A 20,265-nucleotide genomic window follows, 5' to 3' on the forward strand; every position below is an offset into this window, starting at 1 on the left:
AATAGAAAAGAGAAAAGGAAGCCTGAAATTTGTATCATATACCAAACAACTCAACAAAATTTGACCAGATTTCTCCAAATTTCACCTTCTTGCTTTTCTAGCAGAAAAGAATCAGTTCAAATATTGATGAATATTACATGTCAACTATCTGCTGTTGCAAATCAGTTGTAAATGTATCTTTTCAGTATCCTGTCTATCTGCCAGACATCCTGATATATTTCAAATTATAAGGATATAGATAAGAAGTATAATTAATAATCTGAGGAATTTCCAATAAAAGTATGACAATAGCAGCATAATGCTCCAATTCATGTAGTATATCTCCAACAGCAAGACAATAATAGACAATTTTATGAATCATTTCATTGCATTTTAAGAAAAAGAAAGGCTAATTAGAGTTTTTAAATTGCCTGTTCCTGGATTGCAAAAAAACAGTTCATTGTTTCCTTTGACTGCTGATAAACATAAAACTTTAAAATCTCAGTTAATTCTTTTAAGAATGTCCACAAATATAGAGCTAGCTGTGGCATAGACCCCAAAAAGGCCAACTGTTGAGTCAGACAGAAATCTGTGTTACATTAGATTCAGTTGTTCATTTTTCATGTTTTAAAACTGTTTCAATAGACATCTAATTTACTAGAGGCTTTTCTGCTCAAAGGATTTATTAGCCATTCTGAAGCCAGGGTTAAGTTTAACTTGTAAGGAGATATCAAAGTGCTGCAGATGCCTCTACCAAAGACTAAATCTAGTTTTCAATGACTTAAACAAATAACCAGGCCATGAACTCTTAAGATACTCTTCATTTCTTTGGTATAGCACAGTATGTTCAGTTTTCTAAATCAAGCTCTGCTGCATTCCAGTATATGATAGACCTGCATTTTTTAAAACGGAAGGATCACATAACTGCATCTATGTAATGTGCTGCCACTGATCACTGATTGTTACAGAAACACATTAATTACTTTTAAAAAATCCACTAAAACCGGGTTATCAAACTCACGTTATCACAATAGTATCATGTGACATATCAGGACTTTCCCTCCATTCGCTAAAGCGGACGTGGGCATGACCAGCCCGCGGGCCAGGAGTTTGACAGCCCTGCTCTAAAATGTTATTTTCATTTCACTATATTTATTTTTGAAATGAATGCTTCTTGCTGATATTAGGAACTAAAATTTCAATTTCCCAAGGTAGTAACACTTTTATTTTATTGACATACTGAGTATTTTAAAAGATAAAAAGGAGGATATCTCTCAGATACTTTCTAGAAAGAAAATATAAGTGCAATCTATTACTTTATGCTGACATTTTTTTCTCCTTGAGAAAGCTAGTGTTTGGCCATGAATTTAATTTAAACAGAACCTTCTAGGTTTTCCCACTATGAATTCGGTGACAAAATTCTGCTATATATCTAGCTGCTTCCCTTCCAGTTGTTGTAAACTTCTAAGGTTTCATTTCTCTCATTATAGTTGTAATTACAACTGTTTCAGATGACAATTGTCCCACTGGTCATGGCTACTGGCAAAGCAGCAGCTGTCTACCAAGGATGTGCTTACTTTCCGGGGACATTACTTGCCAGGTCACAACGCTGTCCTTCGATATTATGTAGCATTTCGTCAAGTCAGTCTATGTCATAATGCCATATTCTTTGGTGTATTCAGTTTACTTCATTTGTTTTATGTGATTCATTTGTTTCATGCGATTTGTTTTAGGCTTTCCCTTGAGCATCATTACCTGGAATGTCAGTGTGACAATCACCCAACCTAGTGAGAGAGATATTCCAGGAATTATGGGTGAAGGAAAAGCTTCTTTGTGGAAGAATTTGCTATTGCTGGAGCATGTAAGGTGGCTTTGGAAGTTAAGTTCCTCACAGAGAGAGAATCACAGTTTTAAAAAAATTATGATTTTTTTTAAAAAAACTTTATGTCTACAAGATAAATGTGATCTAACACATATAGTTAAGGGAGCACAGTTTTTCAGCCTTGGAAGAAACTTGAAGCGAGTTCACGTATTGCTATAGAAATCTATGTTAGTATCCTGCACGTGTTATTTAGAAATCTTAGTGAGGTTGACATGGTTTTTTTCATAGTTAATAAAGTTGAAGCCCTAATCATCTTTATGGAAGGATAGGAAGGAGACCCTTTTACTGCCTCCACAGTGTATTTGCAATGAAACTCAGCAAAATAAACCTGCAAGTTATCTCCTTATTGCAAAATAGAATAAGGTGTGAATGGTTGAAACAAGTATTACAATATGTGCTGGTGAAAAGAAATTGATTGAAAGTAGTGAAACTGGTCAGTCAAGTTTAATTTGGCTACTTCTCAATCTGTGAAGAGAGAACTCTCTCCCACCTTAAGGGATGTGCTAACTGAATCTGTGTTAAGATCAAAGCAAGGAATTCTGATGTGGAATTACCTGAACAAGAAGTGTCCCATCAGTCAAAGAGAGGTGGTTACTATCCTGGCTTGCCACTGAACCAGAGGTGGGTTGCTCCCGGTTTCTCCCAGTTTGGCCGAACCAGTAGTGACTGCGGCGGGAGGCTCCGCTCACCCACTCAGATGCTTTTGCGCATGTGCAGTAACGTTGTGCATGCGCGAGCAAACCGGTAGTAAATCAGTTAGCAATCCACCACTGCACTGAACAGTCACTGTTAAGGAAGCCAGGAAAGATGGAGAAAATGTATTTGTTCTCCCTAAAACTCTCTAAAAGTCCAAGTCCTTCAAGAAGTCAGATGGGGAAAAAGATTTATTTCTGCAATAAAAATGTGTGCTGAATTATTTTCATTTAGGTTGATGGAAAAGAAATAATATGTAGAGAATTCTTTAAAAGAAATTTCCATGCTATTTTCATGGTTGAAATATAGATAGGTGAATTGTAATGTGGTGTAGTGTAGTGTACAGTAGAATAGAATAGAATAGAATAGAATAGAACAGAATAACAGAACAGAACAGAACAAAGAAGAATCTTAAGCAGCTTGTAATATACCCTGGAAAGGAGGTGATGAGATCAACAAACAAACCAACCCCCAAACACTCTTTATGAGATAAAGAAAACTTTTGGATGCATCTTTTGAGTGTATTTATGGGTAAATAAACCTTACAGCCCAGGAACATACATCAGTCTCTGGTGATTTCCTTCTAAGGAAACTGAAACCTGACTCAGGTGCTGGCATCCTCGCCCACGAGGTCTGACCCATTAAAAGTGGGATTATTGTGTATCACAATAACCACTGTATTCTTCTATGTTGATCTGTATATAGGGCTTGAAATTTCTGCTATAAAATTTACTACAAATGTACTGATTCTTAATAAGACCTGGGGATATTGAATAAATGCATTTTTTTGCTGTGGGTCCAGTTTGAAATTCCAAAATAGTATCCCTCTGGACACTAATCTGTCCATTATAAAGTTCCCATGAAGCCCTTAGTAGCAGTCTGACAGAAGGAGAGGTTCAGTAGCTGTTGTCTTTTATGACTGGTACAGACAGTGATAAGATAATGGTAATAAGATGAAGGATTTTGTTCAGATATTGTTTTATTACTAACTACAAAAATAAACACAGTGTCTTGTCTGAAATATTTCTCTGGCAGGGATGAGTAAGCAGCCTTGTCTTCTACTAATCATACTGCATAATGAGGTAATTAAAACATGGTCTTCTTGAAAGAAACAGCACTCTAGGCAAACGGAAGGCCAAGGAAGGTGGCAATGAAGAAGCTGATTGATTGTAGCCCAGAATTCCATCTGATTAACCAAGAAATCTGGAAATAATGCTAGGATTTGAATAGAGATGCTTAGGCATACTGTTCTGGGATCAAATACAAAAACTATGAAACTCTTATCCTACAAAGCACTTACAAAGCATGAAAGTATGTGAAGGCTACTAGTCTAGATTGCTTCCCAAATATTGAGTTTATAGGAACTTTTCAGAAATGCCCAACTTTGAAGATAATGAAGTGGATAATGGTGTGGAAAATACCCATTAATGCATTTCTATTTGTGTGCACATTTATGTGAATCGGAGATGGGAACTATGGTCTATGTGGGTTGCCTGCTGTTTAATCCATCTGAATGCTACAGGTAGTCCTCAGTTTATGACTACAATTGAGCCCAGATTTGATGCTGCTAAATGAGAAATTTATTAAGTGACTTTTGCTCCATTTTATGACTTTCCTTTCCAAAGTTGTTAAGTGAATTTCTGCAGTTTTTAAATTAAGAACACAGTTCTTCAGTGAATCTGGTTTCCTTGTTGATTTTGCTTGTCAGACGGTCGCACATGACCGTGGGACACTGCAACCGTCATAAATATGAACCTGTTGCCAAGCATCTGAATTTTGATGACATGATCATAGGGATGCTGCAATGGTCTTAATTTGTATTTGTATTTGTATTTCCCTTTATTTGTATGCCGCCCTTTTCCCTGGGGGGACTCAGGGCGGCTCACAGTTCAAAAAAAAAGGGGGGGGAGGACAACACAATTTCTAACATACAGACAATACATCATTATTAAAAACGCAACAGGACTTCCTGGGAGGAGCCTGCTGGTGGTGGCAGCAAAAAAATCAGCTGCCTCCGAATTCCTGGCTACGTACCTGTTTAGAGGATCTTCCATCTGACGTCTTATCAGGTTTTCTTATCCTTCAGGCAAGAAGGAAAGAAGAAATTGTTTTGCTGGCAAATGCTCTTCGATTTTTGCAGCTTTTGTGCTTGCAGGGAAAGGGGGGCTAGCCCAAGGCAGAACAGCTGTCCGTGCTGGGAATTTCAAACTGCCTTGTGCAGGACAAAGTAGGTCTCCCCCACTCAGTTCAAAGCTTTGTTTGATTTAATCTTATCACGAGCTGAATCCATTTCCGTGCACAATCATTGTTTATCAACATTTTAGCTTCTTTTCTTTTCTCCTCCGAAAAATTATTTACTTAGAGGCTTTTAAAATGGCGCCGAGCAGGCTGGTTTCTCCGGTAATAATGAACACTTTTTGTTAATTCTCACAAGAATTCACAAGAATTCAAAACAAAAGAGATTGCTTATCATGTTTTGGTTTCACAATAGGCCAGCAGAAGCTTTTTAATTAGTTTTATTTCTACAAGAATTTTACTCCTTCATTAACTTTGCTTATCTGGAAGTTAAATGGTGATGAATCTGCTGAACGGTCTTGTTACAATGTTTACTCACTGAAAGTTTTGCCAAGCCTTAAACTTCAAAATAAAAGGGGAACTCAGCCTCTTTACTTAAAGCTGCATATTCAGGCAATAGAGTTTTATTAACTGCAGGCAGATAAATTTTGAAATGGCTTCAAAACCAAATATTAACTTGAAGTTGTAAATTTTTTTCTTATTACTATTCAAAATACCAGCTTCAATTTTGTAAAAGGCTTTCTTATCCAGCTGCGTTACAAGATGGCGATTTTATAGCTTCTGCATTTGATATATGACACACTCAATCAGCTCTATTCTCCTGAAGACTTCTCCTTATTAACTGTTAAAAGTCTATAAATAGTATCCCATTTAAAACCGAGGGGAGCAGAGACTTTGTTTGTTTGTGCGTTTTTTATAATGGCTCCCAAATCGAAGCAGTCTAAGCGTTTCCTTAATAATACATCTCAAGAAATTGTTACAAAATCGCTGCCCTTGCCTCCCACGCCCTCTACTGGAGATCTCTTAACGCAAGAATTTCTTTTTGAAACCCTTAAAGAGTTCAGACAGGAAATTAAACAACTTTTATCGGACTTATATGATAAACTGGACGCCAAGATTGCTCAAACAAGGGAAGATACGATCAGAGTTATGACTGTTATGACAGACTATGTTTCTGAAATGGAGGACAAATTGGAACTTTTGGAAAAAACTAATTCTAATTTGACATCTAAAATTCAAACGTTACAACAGGAAGTTGAAAATGCTCAAAAACAACTCATTATGATAAATTACAATAAGACTGCGTTTGCAATAAGAGTCAGAGGATTGCGTGAAAAGGAACAGGAGAATTTGAAACAGACCTTTTTTGAGGCTTTCAGACGTTCGGTGGGAAGTCCGGGATTTAACTTTGATTGGCAGATTCAAAAAATTTATCGCCAGAACTCGTGTGTAGCAAAACAACGACAGCTTCCGAGGGACATAATTATATATTTCACCACAAGAGAATCCAGAAATGCGATAATACAGAAGTTCTACAATAACAGGCTGCGAATCGATGGACAGGACTTGATTGTTTTTAAAGAAATACCATCTCAAATATTAAGAGCAAGGAGAGACTACACTTTCTTAACTGAAAAACTCAGAGATTCTCAGATACAATATAAATGGGAAGTGCCATCTGGTATCACAGTCACATTGAGAACCAAAAATATCGTCTCAATTCTGTTTGCGAAGCCCGAGATTTTTACTACAAAACTCTGAAGACGGGACTTCCTGATTCACCCGGACTTGGAGAAAGACAAGGAGAAGGAGAAGATAAGCAGCGGGACACGTGGCTACAAGGCGGAGGGTGTTGCTTTCCCCTTCCGGAAGGGCAGAAGAGTAAAGAATAAAGATCCAGCTATGCCTTTAAAATACTTCTTAAATTTTAATTTGAATAAAATTTCAGGACTCCTGTCTGGTATAAAATGACAAAGCTGTATACCGATGAAGAGATATTGAGACTGAAAGAAGCGGTGCTGAATTTGGACATATATTGTATGGACTTATATAAGACTTGTTTGAATCTTAATTTAACTGCGCATGATCTATTCTTTGGGGTGAGAGAGCGGAGATCATAGTTTTTCTTGGATTGTGGTTTGGGATGAATGGAGTCGGGTGCGTGGGGTAGATGGAAGGGTAGTGAAAGTTCAATTAGATTACCTTGATCCAGAATGTAAGCTGACTTTTGTATAAATTGTTATTTGAATACAAGGTTAAGAAAGATTATCTGGAGAGTCTACACGAGGGTGGAGTAAATATGAGAGGAGCAATGGATGAGGATAAAATATATATGCGGACACGGGTAAAGGCAGGATGGGAGGTATAGAATTTATATGCGGAAGCAGGTAAAGACATTGTTTAAGATTTTAAAAATAATGAGAAGCTGAGTTTAATGTTAGAGAGTATATTGACTTCTCTTTCTTGGGGGGGGGGTTCCCCCCTTTTTTTTCTTTTTATTATTCTTTTCTTTTTTGTTCTTTATTTTTTATTATTTTGTAACTTCTAATCTATTTGGTTTCAATATACTCCAGACTTTGCTTGATAAAGAACGATGCCGGGAATGGGACCTGGGAAGTCGGAAGGGGGTCAGGGAGGGGGGTTCAGGGGGTGGGTGGGGGGGGAGGGTGGAAATATAGACTCAATTTCAGAACAATGAATGCACTTGGATACTGTTGCTTTTTTTTCCTTTTTTTCTTTTCTTCTTTCTTTTCCTTTTATTTTCCTTTTGTTTTAGTACAAAACAAATAGACCAATGAATACTAGAAATACACCGAAGCGAGGTGTAGAGGGAAAGAAGAGGGGGGAATTAAGAGGGAGTGAGAAGGGAATGTAAGGAGGGTGAGATGGTGGGAAGGGGAGAAAGGAATGGCTGAGGGGGAGGGGAAGTAGAAGAGGAGATTGTTGGAAGGGAGAAATGAAAGTTGGAGGGGTAGAAGGAAGGGTGTATGTAGGATAGAAGTGTTATGAGTTGTTTATTGCTTCTTCTTTTTTTTAACTGCACAGTATTTAAGTGATTGTATAAAGGAAAATGAAAATGTAATAAAAGAATCTTTGATAGAAAATTATTAAAAACGCAACAGTCACACAATTCGAGTGGGGTTAGAATCTTAACCCCAGGCCAGCCGGGACAGCCAGATCTTAGAGCGGCGCGGAAGGACTGGAGGGTGGTGAGGGTCCGAATCTCCACAGGGAGTTCGTTCCAGAGGGTCGGAGCAGCCACCGAGAAGGCTCTCCTCCGAGTAGTTGCCAGTCTACACTGGCTAGATGATGGAATTCGGAGGAGGCCTAATCTATGCGATCGTATCGGTCTAGTGGAGGTAATTGGCAGTAGGCGGTCTCTCAAGTACCCAGGTCCAATACCATGAAGGGCTTTATAGGTGATAAGTAGCACCTTGAATCGCACCCGGAGATCAACAGGCAGCCAGTGCAGCTCGCGGAGGATAGGTGTTACGTGGGTGAAGCGAGGTGCACCCACGATCGCTCGCGCGGCCGCATTCTGGACTAGCTGAAGTCGCCGAATGCTCTTCAAGGGCAGCCCCATGTAGAGCACATTGCAGTATTCCAGCCTAGAGGTCACAAGGGCACGAGTGACTGTTGTGAGGGCCTCCCAGTTCAGGTAGGGACGCAACTGGTGCACCAGGCGAACCTGGGCAAATGCCCCCCTGGTCACAGCTGACAAGTGATGTTCAAAGGTCAGCTGTGGGTCCAGGAGGACTCCCAAGTTGCGAACCCTGTCTGAGGGGTGTACAGTTTGACCCCCCAGCCTGAGAGATGGAACACTTGGCCAATTCGTGGGAGGGAAACACAACAGCCACTCGGTCTTTTCTGGATTGAGCACAAGTTTGTTGACCCCCATCCAGTCTTTAACAGCCTCAAGGCCCTGGCTCATCACATCCATCGCTTCGTTGAGTTGGCACGGGGCGGACAGATACAACTGAGTATCGTCCGCATACTGGTGGTATTTTATCCCGTGCCGTCGAATGATCTCACCCAGCGGTTTCATGTAGATGTTGAAAAGAAGGGGGGACAGGACCGAACCCTGCGGCACCCCACACGTTAGGGGCCTAGGGGTCGATCTCTGCCCCCCAACTAACACCGACTGCGACCTGTCCGAGAGGTAAGAGGAGAACCACTGTAAACAGCGCCTCCCACCCCCACCTCCCGCAGTCGTCGCAGAAGGATATCATGGTCGATGGTATCGAAAGCCGCCGAGAGGTCAAGGAGCACCAGGATGGAGGCATGGCCTCCATCCCTGGCTCTCCAGAGATCATCGGTCAACGCGACCAAAGCGGTTTCTGTGCTGCAGCCAGGTCTGAAGCCTGACTGGAAAGGATCGAGATAGCTGGCTTCCTCCAAGGACCGCTGGAGCTGAAAGGCCACCACTTTCTCAACAACCTTCCCCACAAAGGGGAGGTTGGAGACCGGATGATAGTTATTTAAAACAGCTGGATCCAAGGATGGTTTCTTCAGGAGGGGTCTCACCACCGCCGCCTTTAAAGCGGGGGGAAAGACCCCCTCCCATAAAGAGGCGGTAACAACTGCCTGGATCCAGCCTCGTGTCACCTCTCTGCTGTTTACAACCAGCCAGGAGGGGCACGGGTCCAGCACACATGTGGAGGCTCCTACAGCTCTCATCGCCTTGTCCACATCCTCAGGGGTAACAGCTTGAAACTCAACCCAGCGATGGCTTACCAGATCATCCCCTAGTGCCTCGGCTGGTTCTGCAGAATTGGAGTCCAGGTCCGCCCGGAACCGAGCAAACCTTGTCTGCGAGGAATTGGACGTAATCCTCAGCCCTGCCCTGCAGCGGATCACCCGTATCCCTCCTATTAGGAGGGAACGGGTTATCCTAAACAGGGCGGCTGGGCGCGACTCAGCAGACGCAACCAGAGAGGCAATATGTGTTCTTTTAGCCGTCCTAATTGCTCGAATGTATTCTCTGGTGCAGGTGTTAACGTGCTCGGTTCAATTCGGATTTACTGGACCTCCATAAGTGCTCTAGGCGTCTCCTTTGGCGCTTCCTCTCCCGGAGTTCCTCAGTGAACAAGGAGCCCTCCGGGATCCACTGCCTCGGAGCGGCCGTAGAGGCGCAATCAGGTTAAGAGATTTCGTCGCTGCCAAGTTCCAGGCAGCAACTAGGGTCTCCGCCGGACTGCGGGCGAGAGTATCAGGAATACCCCAAGCTCCGTCTGGAACCCTAAAGGGTCCAATAAGTCACCTGGGGCGGAACCACCTGGTTGGCTCCTCCTCCCTACAGTGGGGGTTTGGTCTCCGAAAGTCAAGCCTCAATAGGTAGTGGTCTGACCATGACGGGGCAAGATCTCGCTACCCCTCAGACCAAGATCACAACTCCACTGCTCCGAGAGGAATACGAGGTCAAGTGTGACCCGCTGAGTGGGTTGGTCCTCGGATTATTTGGGTCAAGCCCATGGTTGTCATGGAAGCCATGAACTCCTGCGCTCCATCAGAGCGTTCACCGAGCGAAGGCAAATTGAAATCCCCCAGAACCATAAGCCTGGGGAACTCAACTGCCAGCTCGGCTATCGACTCGAGGAGCGAGGGGAGGGCTGCTGCAACGCAGTTAGGAGGCAGGTACGTTAGCAGCAGACCCACTTGACCCTTGAGGTCCAACTTCACCAGCAGGGACTCACACCCGACAAGCTCCGGAGCAGGGATCCTACGAGGTGCTAGAGACTCTCGGATAACAATGGCCACACCCCCACCCCTTCCCTGAGCTTTCGGCTGATGGAACACCTGAAAACCCTCTGGGCACATCTCTACGAGGGGGACTCCTCCCTTTGGGCCCAGCCAGGTCTCAGTAATACATGCCAGGTCTGCCCTCTCGTCTAAAATTAAGTCCCGAACGAGAGGAGCTTTATGAACTACAGACCTGGCATTTAGCGCCAGCAGCCTGAGGCCAGGGTCCTGATTACTCACACCACCTGGCCTTGGAGTGGGACTCGTAGGGCCGGAAGGAAGGATCTCTGTGATGTAGCGAACCCTCCTTCCCCGGTAATGGCCAGCCCTAAAGTCCCCGCCATATCTGCCCCTCCCTGTTAAGACCGTAATGCTCCGGCCCACTCCCGTGTCCGTGGTCCCTCCAACCACCCCTGTGGCCCCCGCATTTCCGGACAGGCCCTTCGAATCAGTCATCCTCTCACGCAAACACAGCCGTTCATCCATGCATTCCCCACACAGGTCAATTAAAACACAGAAAATAAAACAATAATAATGGGGTTAAAAAGTGTGTACAGTCATCCATCAAACATACCAGTCACACCTCATACATAAAACACGGAAAATTGCGATTGGCGCAGTTAGAGATAATAGTAGTAGGGCACGAGAGGACAGTCCAGGAGCTCCTCTTCCGCTGGATCAAATGGAAGGGACAAAGTTCTACAGTTTAGAGTAGGTGTGGGGTTAATCCCGGTCACAAGGGGAGAGAGCAATTCCCTACCCACGTCCTCTTTGTCCTCCACTTTCCTTTCTGCAAAAGTTGTAAATACAGGATGGCATACACAGCTCTCGGCGAAAACAGAGATCAAAGAACTCCATAGCCGAGCAGTAACAGCCAGAGTGGCAGGAGATGTGAGTGGTGGGAGCAGGTCAGGGAGGCAGCGTTGTCTGGGAAGGCGAGCCAAGAACAGTCACAGATGGTTGCAGTAGCAGTACTGTGAAAGCATGATCATAAGTCACTTTTTCCAGTGCCGTTGTAAACTTGAACAGTCACTAAATGAACTGTGCAAGTCAAGGACTACCTGCATATGGAATCATCATATATTATTACAATTTAAAAGGTGGGAGTATCTAGTTGGTAAGTGTGAGGCCATGATTTTAAATGTTTAGCCTTGGCTTGATACAGCACAACTCTTCTTACATTGTTCTTTGCATTTCTATCAGGTTGCATACTTTGGCTGAAGAAATACAGGCAACTACAGATGGCAATAAAAATAATCCAGAGAAATATAATTTCTATCTTACCATCCAGTAATAATAGTTCAGATTTTGAAGTCCAAATCAGGTAACACTACTTTCACAGTTCCAATAAGTTCTAGAAATAGAAATAAATTATGCAAATAGCTGTGTGGAAATTGTGAAGAAAAGGTTAAACTGGTTGCACCCCTTTGGTAGGATCTAAGTCAAAGTCAATCACATTCTCAACCTATATAACCTAACGTGACTTGGATTTTGCTCTTTTAGATCTGGTTGACAATGCCAGATTTATTTGCCAATAAAATGAAAGGGGAAGTCAATTTGAACAAACATAAAATTTAGCTCTCTTGCTATAGTTCATAACAGGTATATATTGGTAGGCCTTTGTTTTTCATACCTTCAAGCTATTCTTGACTCCTGGCAACCCGCCTGTACAAGTCTCTGAATTTGCTTGGCAAGCTGTTTGGAAATGGCTTGACATTAACTTCTTCCTAGCTTTGACACAGTGACTGGTTCGGGTTACGCCTCTGGCTTCATGCCTAAGGCAGACCAGATCTCATAGTCTCCCAGTTTTTAGCCTGGTGCCTTAACCACTACACCAAAATCTCTCTCATACCAATAAATGGTTGTAATTAAGGAGATTTTTTTCTGCTATGACAATATTGTCTTGCTTTTGTTTGTCTATCTATCTTCTTTCAAGACGAACAGTTGTTACTACAAAATTAAAACTAAAGAATTTGTACAACTACAACAGTTTCTGAAAACAGGTATATATTGGTTTAAATTTGGCTTATGTCCAGGGGTGGGATTAATTTTTTTTTACTACCAGTTCTATGGGCTGTAGCATGGCTTAGTGGGAGTGACTTAGTGGGCGTTGGCAGGGTAAGGACTCTGTAAAATCTCCATTCCCTCCTCACTCCAGAGAAAAGTTACTGCAAAATACCCATTTCCTCCCGATCAGCTGGGACTCAGGAGGCAGAGAATAGATGGAGTGGGGCCGTCAGAGGTGGTATTTACTGGTTCTCCAAACTACTCAAAATTTTCTGCTTCCGGTTCTCCAGAACTGGTCAGAACCTGCTGAATACCACCTCTTCTTATGTCTCTGTAAAGATGCTGCTGCCTTTCTTCCTTTATATTTAAGTACCCTAATGAAACAAGCAATCATGTAATTATATTATGTGATTATATAAAGAGGCTCTCTCCCTCTCTGTCTCTCTGAACACTGCACAGATGGATTATTGTAAATTTTCGCTGAAGTCATAATTTTGACCAGTTTAGATAAAATGGTTATCATAGTTAGATACTTGCTACAGTTATAATGGTTTCCACCAAGGTCCTCTGTTCTGGCAGGAACAGAGGTTAATCTCATTGGTCGAAGGGTCTGACAGCTCCCTATAAAAGGGCTGCTGTCAGACTCAACCTTCGCTGGATTGTTCATACTTGTTCTGTTACAATAAAGAGCTGTTGTTACTGTTAGCCTGTATATGCCTTTCCATTACCCGATCTAACAGTCATGCCCTTTAAAATAGAGGACTTGATGCAAAGTTGACAATTTTTATGGCTATCTCTATAATTACAATTGTAAATACTAGCTCCATTTCCTTTAAAAGGTTTTTTTCTGACTTTTATATAGGATGGTCCATATAGCAAATGTAAAATGACCTTTTAAAATAATTAACACCAGATGTGGTAACTTGGATCATGACCCTAATGCAGGCTACAAAATAATTAGGCTTAAAGGATTTCATTCTGCAAGCACAGATTGTTTTGGGATGAAAAGGAAAGGGCCCAAACAAACTCCCTGCCAATTTTTTTTTAAAGGATATCATTTTTTTTCTTAGTATTAAAAAAAATGTGATGAGTTCTGGAGCCAGCAATTTGCAACAGACTATTTTTCCTGCAAACACTCACAGATGACAGTTGTACACACACATGTACCAATACTTTAAAAGAAGACTATTTTATGTACAAAATAAAGTCATTGTGCTTACATCTACCAGAACTCAGACATTTTGAATGATCGCTAGATTGGCACTTAGAAGACAGAGTTTTCTGTAACTCTTTGCTGCCATCTAAATAATCACCAGGAGTTTTGTAGCTAAGATATGGTATCTCTAATTTTAGTAAAAATCATCTTCCACAGTTTTTTGGTAATAGGCAGTGGCGGATTAAGGCTCACTGGTGCCCTAAGCACTGACAAATCTTGGTGGCCCCCTCTTTGTACATACTGTACAAATTTTCATTGTTGTTTGTTTTTCTTTCTCACCTTGAGCTGCCCTGGTGCCTTGGGCCTTAGGCCTGGTGCCCTAAGCATGTGCTTAGTCTGCTTAATGGTTAATACACCACTACAAATAGAACTTTTTACCCCGTAAAACGGACAACTGTGTAAACACCTTATTGACATGGATGTACAAGAGGAGAAAGATGTGTCCAGAATACTATAAAGAGTTGGGAAGAGAACTAACCCAGAGATGGCACATTATAATTCAGACAAATAAATGAATAACTAAATCAAACATACAAAAATCATGTGCTTCATTTTAGCTCCTTCCCATTGCACTAACTCTCTTTTTCCCATTCCTTTTCCTTTCAAACGTGTAATTGGACTGATATTTATCTTATTTATTTACACACGGACACACACATGGACACCACCACAACCCATTTCACTGATATAGCAAGACTGGGTGGCTTACAAAGTAATAAAACTAAATAAAGTATAAAACAGCAGCTCTGAGGAAATTTCAGAGAAATCTTTTTGAAGAAAGGAGGAAAAAGTAAACGTGCACATTGAAAAGAGGGAAAAGAGCAGCGAGAGAACACTTGCTGAAGAGTACATTTTTTCAAATATTATTCTAAACTCTGATTGAGGAAATCTAACACAACATGATGTAGATTGACAAATCCGAATGAGACAAGATGGCTTCAGAGGTTTCCCTCAGGTAGAGTAAAAAAAGCCAATAGTGTCCATTGATGGTTCAATTGAAGGACTTGCTTATTATTTTTTTATTTGGGTAATCTGTATGATGAACATAAAGAAATAGAAGGAACTTTGACCTCCATGGGGTTCCAGTATTTTGCCATATTTCACGCTGATGGTTTCATTCCTGGATGGCTTCAATCACTGGGCCCTGGATATAATCCATATTTTTATGTGATCTAGGGGAAACACGTTGCCTCAGTTTTTGACTAACTGCAATTCCTTTTCCCCTGCTTGGATTCCAGTTTGAGGCTTAAACTAAATAGTTAGGAAGGTGCCATGCAACCCATAGTAATGTTTGTTTTTTCTTCTGTGCTGAAAAAGGCAACTCAAAACTTTTGATCTCCCCACCCCCTTTCTATTAAGAAACAATAAAATATGGGGATGAAAAGCTTTGTGTTTGCTGATAGCATTGAGCTACAGCTCTCATTTTTTCTGCTTGTGCTATTCAGAAAACAATATATACACAGTAAAACTGTCAACAATATTTTTATCTCTTAAACAACCCACAGCTGGCCATGTAAAGCTAAAATGATTTTATTCAGAAGAGGAAATATTTAGCCAAGAAATCTTTCTGTGTCTTGTACATACAGGCAGAGCTTCATTCGTAATTTCTGGCAAAGTGATTTCCACAGCCAAAACACCCAAATGAGGATTTCAACTTTTTGCAGTGGTGGACATTTGATGTCCTCTTATGTATAATCATCATTTTTTTCTCTTTTGGAAAAAAAAATAGTTGGGCAAACCAAAAATGCAAATAACACTACGTACATTAACTGAAAGCTAAATTTTATGGATAATGTAGACATCATAATGTAGTCAGCAAGAGGGTACCTGCCCTTTGATGGATGATGCAGCCTTTTCTGTACATTTGGTGGAATTACCTGAGAATCGATAGTAAAAAAAATCCCACCACTGGATGCAATGTTATGTAAGAATGATCTTGAGAATGCTGCCTACAAAATAGATGACAGAATAGGGAGGGGCATAACACTTAGCAAAAGAAATTTAGGAAGGACTCATTTTACAGATGTGTTTTGTTTGTTTATTTATTAAATGTATTCACTGACCATCTCATTGTTGTCCAACTCTGGTCAGCTTACAATGTAATTCAGGGGTGTCAAACTCGATGTCATTGAAGGCAACATCAGGGTTGTGTTTGACCTCGGAGGGCTGGGGGGTGAGTGGGCGGGGGGGATGGCCAGCTTGATGTCACTTGTGTTGGCACCTGCCAGTGAAAACAAGCTCCTGGTCTGTGTTTTCCATTGGGATAACCTCCTGCAACCCCCTGCCAGTGAAAACGGAGCTCAGGAGGGATGTACGCAACAACTGTGTCACTAACTTAACAATTGCAGTGATTCACTTAAGAACTGTGGCAGGAAAGGTCGTAAAATGTGATTAAACAAATGTCTCGCTTAGTAACAGAAATTGTGGTCATAAGTCAAAGACTTGGTATTGCCTCACCTATCTGTACCCAAGGGGATGGTGGTAGAGGGAAATCTTTCTTTGGGGAAAGCAATAGCAAATTATAAAATTTATTATAAAATTATATAAGATTCATATTCATGGCTCATTTGCAGATCAGTAGTCAAACTGGAAAAGTCATCTCACATGCACTATTAATTTATTGCCCCCCTTTGACAGTTTTTCATAAGACCCTGGTTTTGCCAATGGGCCAATGGAACATTTGCCAATGTTCATGTAGGATAATTAATCCTACCAAATCTTTTTAGGTATCTTTCATGAATGCTACTAATTTGATAATTGATATTCAATTTTATACTGCTGAATACATTGTTTTACAAAACCATTGCACAATTATTTCACTTATGTTAATCTGAATTCAAAATTCATTGAATACAATCTATTATTAAATCTCATTGATTAAAGAGTTTGTTGTTGAATAGTTGCCGTACAATAGGTAAGGATTCATTTAATATCTGTGTGGAATTTCAGTAATGTTTTTGAAATTCATACTGTTCATCTGTTATTTTCAGAAACTGGGCATTTCTTTAAATGGCATTTGTGTATTATATATAGCTCTTTCTTGGTCATTCGCCCATTACCATTCATAAGGCCCTTGATAGTGTATGCTTGGCATATTACTTCATTTACAACTCTATGTAGTTTTATGCCATCCCACCACAGGTGCTGCAATTTGGGACAAGTACATGGATCATCTATTATCATTGGGGTTGAGATATAGTAAGATCTTTCATTTTATTTTGGAGGAAGCTGAATGGAGCTTATTCATTTATGACTTCAGCTGGCTTAGATATGATCCAGCACTGGCTGATATCTTTTGACAGCTAAGTGTTCTGACCCCCTCCTCCGTCCAGCAATGAAAGCCAAGACACGCTTAATGAGAATGTCCTTTAATAACAAGACCAGACTCTTGGTGGCTGAAAGCCAAGTAAACAAACAGATAAGGACCTTGGCAGCAAGGCCGACAAACCTTGGCAGCAATTCAGGCAAACTCTGGCAGCAATCCAGCCTGCCAAGTTTGTTTCTCTTTAGTCAAAGCGTTGACTTCTGCAAGAAGGGTGTAGCACAAGCAGTCTGTTTTATAGTCTGGAGAGGAGCCTAATGACCATCAGCTGAGAGTAATTACCTCCTGTAATTACGTAGTTGTTCTTGACCCCGAGTAGCTATTTGATGTCATGCATCCCGGAACAACTCACTGTTGGTTTCTGGATCACTCTCCCTTGTCTCCTCCCCACTGATCCAAGGCTCAGGCGCCACCTGGTGGCCAACCAGTTTCTCTGTGCCCTGCTCAGAGTTGGAACCCTGTCCAGGGTCCTCCACATCCTCCAGGGCCGACTCATAGGGCCTCTCGCTGTCGGAGTCTGGTGGCAGCTCCAACGGCTCCTGCTGGGTCACAACAGCTAAGTATGCTGAAATAGATGTGCAAAAATATAGCCAGTTCATAGCAGAGGTACTAGGAGTATTAGAATAAAGCCTCAAATTAAATTCATTATGAGTACATTGCAATTTCATCTAAATATGTTTCAAAGGATTGAAATATGAACAGGCACATCGGATGCCTCAAATATTTTAACTGGTAACTCTTCAGTTTTATCACTAAAAATCGGTAGATTTTTGAATAATTAGTTTCCTTAAGGCAAAGGTTCCCCTCACACATATGACTCTAGGGGGTGGTGCTCATCTCCATTTCAAAGCTGAAGGGCTAGCGCTGTCCAAAGACATCTCAATGGTCATTGGCCAGCAAGACTAAATGCCAAAGGCGCATGGAACGCTGTTACCTTCCCACCAAAGGTGGTCCCTATTTTTCTACTTGCATTTTTACATGCTTTCAAACTGCTATGTTGGCAGAAGCTGGGACAAGTAACGGGAGCTCACTCCGTTGTGCAGCACTAGGGATTTGAACTGCCAAACTGCCGACCTTTCTGATTGACAAGTTCAGCATCTTAGCCACTGAGCCACCACGTCCCCAGTCTCCTTAAATGGCTGTTATTTCTCATATTGTCAATAATGTTGGTACTCTCTAGATATACTAAAAAACAGAGGAAGAGGAAGAAGAAAATGGAATACCTGTATTTTTATCTACATATACCAGAATGCACAGATTAGTCGAAAAAATATTTCATCAGTTTAAGCTCCAATAGAAGAAGGAACAGTTCCTATCCTCCAGCAGAATGCTTTGTTCCCAGTTCCTGGATGAAGACATATAGTTCTCAGATCTAATCAGAGCATCCTGTTCCTAGTTCTAAGCAATCAATTGTAGAACTTAGAGTTTTAGCAATCAATTGCGCAACTAACAGCTCTGAGCAATCAATTACAGGTGTCCTATTAACTTCTAATCAGCATAATGTTCAAGTAATCTACAGCAAGAATCTATACTAGACTTGGCTACATTCTGGTTTACCTTAAAGGTTTATTTTTATTATCAAATAATGTAAGGATGGCTATTAGTGTCTCACATTAGACAGATTGTTTTTCTTTTGCCCAAACTTGTTTGTTCTGTTCTTGCATAGGTAGCCCTTGTTTAGTGGTCACAATTGGAAACAACAACCTGATCATTAAGCAAAGTGGTCACTCGGTTGAAACTGTGATTGTGCTTATGATTTTACTTAAGCTTTCTTTTGTTTTAAAGACTTATGAAAGTCATAAAAATAATGTTTCATCGGAGCCCTAACTGCAAATTAAACTTATTAAACAAAGCAGTTGCTAAACAAGGACTATATGTACAACAGTTCTGCCTTCATGGAGAATTAGCTTTTGTGGGGAAATATAGCAGTCCTCAAAATAATCCAATTTCTGCTCAGGATGTAGAATACATGTATCTGTATTATAATATTCCACACTGCTTTGATTATTTTAATAATTATTTTTAACTCAAGGACCTGTGGATAGGATCTACCATGAATGTGAGATATATCCTTATTGTGGTAAATCCATACTTGGAGACCACTCAGTTCTTGAGGACATGGAGGGATGCTACTAATGGAAAGCAAAACATTCCATGTGGATAAAATGTTGGCTGACTGAGGCCAAAAGAATTAAGAATTTAATGAGACAGAGAATGAATCTGAAAAAAAGTGTCTTAAAAAGTAAAAGGGTCTTTAAAAGAGAAGGGTAAGATAGATATAGATGATAATAGATGTGTGTCATTTTAGATTTATGTTAATGAGCTAGTTATATACTGCATTCAATGATAAATCTGAGATTTTAATGCAGCAGGAAAATCAAAATAGGTTATTCAATGGGAAAATATGTCCATCATATAAGTTTCCTCTTTAAGAATATGAACAGGACATAGTGAATATTTGTTAAGAGACCATTATCTTGGTACTAATAATACAATCTTAAAATGGACTAACCCCAAATCAAAAATAACTCAAGATTTTATATGTTTTAGGAGATTTTCACGGGTATAGGTATGCGGTCTTAGCATATTTGGGGTCTTTTCCCGTGTAAGATTGACAGTATCTTGGCAATGTTTCGACGAAGTCACACTCGTCATCTTCAGGCTGGTGCCTTTGGCTTCATGCTTTTGCGCAAGCACAAAGTCAAAAGCACCAGCTGAAGATGACAAGTGTGACCTCAAAACGTCACCAGATCAATCTTACATGGGAAAAGACCTGAATATGCCAAGATCTGTGTGTGTGTGTGGTGTGTGTGTGTGTGTGTGATGTATGTATGTATGTATGTATGTATGTATGTATGTATGTATATATGTTCTGACCACCTCCTCTGTCCAGTAACGAATGCCGAGACAAGCTTAACTGGAATGCACTTTAATAGCAAGAAACCAAAACCTCGGTGGCTGAAAGCCAAGCATAACAAACAGATAAGGATCTTGGCAGCAACTCAGACAACCCTTGGCAGCATCCAGCCTGCCAAGGTAGTTACAAACATTCTGCAAAGAGGGGTGTGTGCACAAGTAGTCTTTTTATAGTCTGGACAGGAGCCTAATGACCACAAGCTGAGTGCAATTACCTCCTGTAACTGTGCAACTGTTCCTTATGCCTATTAACTCTTCAATGCTGGGCATCCAGGAACAACTCACTGCTGGACTCAGGCTCACTCTCCCTTGTGTCCTCCCCACTGGTCCAAGGCTCAGGTGACTCCTAGTGGCCAACCAGCCTCTCTGCGCCCTGCTCGGAATCGGAACCCTGACCAGGGTCTTCCACATCCTCCAGAGCCTACTCATAGGGCT

The 20,265-nt window shown here is 41.1% G+C and overlaps 1 protein-coding gene across 8 annotated transcripts in view; it reads left to right on the forward strand.

Moving 5' to 3' along the window:
- Positions 1-20,265, forward strand: part of ESR1 (estrogen receptor 1) — a 254,600-nt gene that overhangs the window by 215,145 nt on the left and 19,190 nt on the right. The window lies entirely within an intron of this gene.

Source organism: Thamnophis elegans, chromosome 4 (genome assembly GCF_009769535.1).
Source record: "Thamnophis elegans isolate rThaEle1 chromosome 4, rThaEle1.pri, whole genome shotgun sequence".
Classification (NCBI taxonomy): Eukaryota; Metazoa; Chordata; class Lepidosauria; order Squamata; family Colubridae; genus Thamnophis; species Thamnophis elegans.